This window comes from Oncorhynchus tshawytscha, linkage group LG13, assembly GCF_018296145.1.
Source record: "Oncorhynchus tshawytscha isolate Ot180627B linkage group LG13, Otsh_v2.0, whole genome shotgun sequence".
Classification (NCBI taxonomy): Eukaryota; Metazoa; Chordata; class Actinopteri; order Salmoniformes; family Salmonidae; genus Oncorhynchus; species Oncorhynchus tshawytscha.
In genome coordinates this window covers 75,559,041-75,564,040 of record NC_056441.1, presented here as the reverse complement: position 1 = coordinate 75,564,040, position 5,000 = coordinate 75,559,041, and positions in this window count along the sequence as shown.

Below are 5,000 nucleotides of genomic sequence, written 5' to 3'. Positions count from 1 at the left end.
ATAATATAATAATAATAATAATAATAATAATAATAATAATAATATGTAATAAAATAATAATAATAATAATAATAATAATAATAATAATAATAATAATAATAATAATAATAATAATAATAATAATAATATCTAATAATAATAATAATAATAATATATAATAATAATATATAATAATAATAATAATAATAATTATGTATATATGTATAATAATATGTAATAATAATAATAATAATATGTATAATAATATAATAATAATAATAATAATAATAATATGTAATAATAATAATATATGTATATAATAATAATAATAATAATAATAATAATAATAATATGTAATAATAATAAATAATAATAATAATAATAATAATAATAATAATAATAATAATAATAATAATAATAATAATAATAATATAATAATAATAATAATAATATGTAATAATAATATGTCTAATAATAATATAATAATATGTAATAATAATGTAATAATAATAATAATATGTAATATCTAATAATAATAATGTCTCTAATAATAATAATATGTAATAATAATAATAATAATAAAATATATAATAATAATAATATATAATATAATAATAATATAATATAATAATAATAATAATAATAATAATAATAATAATAAAATGTAATAATAATAATATAATAATAATAATAATAATATAATAATAATGTAATAATAATATGTAATAATAATAATAATAATAATAATAATAATATATATTAATGTATATATATATATGTCTAATAATAATAATAATAAATAATAATAATAATAATAATAATAATAATATAATAATATATAATAATAATAATATATAATAATAATAATAATAATAATAATAATAATAATGTAATAATATATATATATATAACAATAATAATAATATATGTCTCTATAAATAATAAATATATAATAATAATAATATGTCTAATAATAATAATATAATATGTAATAATAATAATAATAATATATAATAATAGTCTAATAATAATAATAATAATAAATAATAATATCTAATAATGTCTCTAATAATAATAATATGTAATAATCTCTGTCTCTAATAATAATAATCTGTAATATCTAATAATATAATATAATAATAATATCTCTCTGTAATCTAATAATAATAATAATAATAATATCTATAATAATAATAATAATAATAATAATATATATATAATAATATATAATATCTAATATAATATCTAATAATAATAATATGTATGTAATATGTGTAATAATAATAATAATAATAATAATAAAATAATCTAATAATAATAATAATAATAAAACTAATAATAATAATAATAATAATAATAATATCTAATAATAATATGTAATAATAATAATAATAATAATAATAATAATAATAATGTATAATAATAATAATAATAATAATATAATATATATATATGTAATAATATGTAAATGTATCTAATAAATAATAATAAATATAATAATCTCTAATAATAATAATAATCTCTCTAATCTAATAATAATATATAATAATATTAATAATATATAATAAAATAATAATAATAATAATAATATAATATAATAATAATAATATATAACAAATATAATAATAATATATATATGTCTCTAATAATAATAATAATAATAATAAATATATAAATAATATAATAATATATAATAATAATATATATATATATGTAATAATAATAATAATATGTATGTAACATATAATAAAATGTATATATATATATATGTAATAATATAATATAATAATAATAATAATAATAATAATAATATAATAATAATAATATCTAATAATAATAATATATAATAATAATAATAATATGTATGTAATAATAATAATATATAATATATATATAATAAATATAATATAATATATATCTATATAATAATAATAATATATAATATAATAATAATCTAATAATAATAATAATATATAATAATAATAATAATAATCTCTAATCTAAAATATATAATAATAATAATCTAATCTCTATATCTCTAATAATAATAATCTATATCTCTAAAATAATAATAATAATAATAATAATAATATCTAATCTCTCTTAAATATAATAATAATAATAATAATAATATCTATCTCTCTCTCTATAATAATATATATATAATAATAATAAATAATAATAATATAATAACTAATAATAATATAATAATAATAATAATAATAATAATATATTGAAAATAATATGTAATGTATATATATAACTGCATAATAATAATAATAATAATAATATAATAATAATAATAATAATAATAATAATATGTATCTATTAATGTAATAATAATAATAATGTCTCTCTAATAATAATAATGTAATAATAATAATAAAATAATAATATGTAATAATCTCTATGTAATAATAAATGTCTCTAAATAATAATAATAATATGTAACAATATATAACTGTATAATAATATATAATAATAATAATAATATAATATAATAAACATTAATATGTATATAATATGTAACTAATAATATAATATATATCTATGTAATAATAATAATAATAATAATAATATATAATAATAATATATAATAATAATATCTCTAATATAATAATAATAATAATAATAATAATAATAATATCTAATAATATGTAATATATAATAATAATAATAATAATAATAATAATAATAATAATAATATATAATAATAATAATAATAATAATAATAATAATAATATATATATAATATATAATAATAATAATATATATAATATAATAATAATAATAATAATAATAATAATATAATATGTAATAATAATAATAATAATATATATGATAATATCAATGTGTAATATAATATATAATAATAATCTGTAAATAATAATATATATAATATAATAATATGTATATAATATATATATATATGTAATAATATGTAACCATAATTATATAATAATATATAATGTCTCTGTCTATTAAATAATAATAATAATATATGTATAATCTCTGTCCTCTCTATATATGTAATAATATTATATCTCTAATAATATAATAATATATATATCTATATGTATATATAATAATATATATATATAATACAATCTAATATGTAATAATATATATAATATATATATAATATATATAATATAATAACTCTAATATATATATATAATAGTATAATAATAATAATAATAATATAATAATATATAATAATATATAACATAATAATAATATAATAATAATAATAATATAATAATAATATGTAATAATAATATCTAATAATATGTCTGTAATATATATGTAATAATAATAATAATATTAATAATAAATGTAATAATATAATAATAATAATAATAATAATATATATATAATAAAAGTATATAATATCTATGTAATATATAATAATCAATATGTAATAATAATATCTCTAATAATATATGTATATGTATATTAATAATGTATATATGTATACTATGTAATATATATAATAATGTAATAAAATAATATATATAATATGTAATAATATATATCTCTCTCTATGTATATATATAATAATATATATAATATATAATATGTAATAATAATAATATCTAATAATATATAATATATCTCTAATATATCTCTGTCTAAATCTCTCTGTCTCTAATAATATATGTCTCTAATAATATAATCTCTGTATCTAATAATATATATATATATATATGTATAATAATAATATATCTCTAATAATAATCTCTAATATAATAATAATAATGTAATATATATATAAAAACAGTATAATATAATAATATCTAATAATATATATGTATATATAATAATAATATATATAATATGTATAATATATATATATAATAATATATAATAATAATAATATAATAATAATATATATGTAATAATATGTAATATATATATAATATGTAATAATATATATAATAATATATGTATGTATATATATATAATAATAATAATAATAATATATATATATAACACATGTAATATATATATATATATAAATAATAATAATAATAATAATAATAATAAAATAATATATATATAATAATATATAATAATAATATATATATGTCTATATAATATATATAATAATATATATATAATATCTATGTATATATATAGTAATATAATATAATATAATATATATGTATATATATATAATATGTAATAATATATAATATAATATATATATATTAAATAATAATATAATAATGTAATATAATAATAATATCTATAATAATAATATATAATAATATGTGTCTATATATATAATAATAATATGTAATATATAATAATAATAATAATAATAATATATATAATAATAATGTATCTAATAATATCTATATATCTAATAATAATAATAATAATAATCTATATATGTAATAATAATATGATAATCATAATATGTAATATCTAAATCTGTAATAATATCTAATCTGTATATATAATGGAAGTATATAATATCTCTGATAATCTCTGTAATCTAATAATAATAATATATAATATATGTCTCTATATATATGTAATCTCTAATAATAATATATCTCTAATCTAATCAATATATATGTCTCTATGTAATCTCTCTAATAATATATAATATCTCTAATCTGTCTCTAATAATAATATAATAATAATCTCTATCTAATAATAATCTAATATATCTATGTATAATCTCTGTCTATCTCTATATCTATATAATAATATATATATATGAATATATATATATATATATATAATGTATATAATATGTATATATATAATATAATAATAATAATAATAATATATAATAATATATAATAATAATAATAATAATATATAATATATAATAATAATATATAATAATAATATAATATATAATAATATATAATAATATATAATAATATATAATAATATAATAATAATATATCTCTATATATATATCTCTATCTCTAATATCTAATATATATCTAATATATCTCTCTATGTAATGGTATCTATCTATATGTCTCTCTCTATCTAACTCT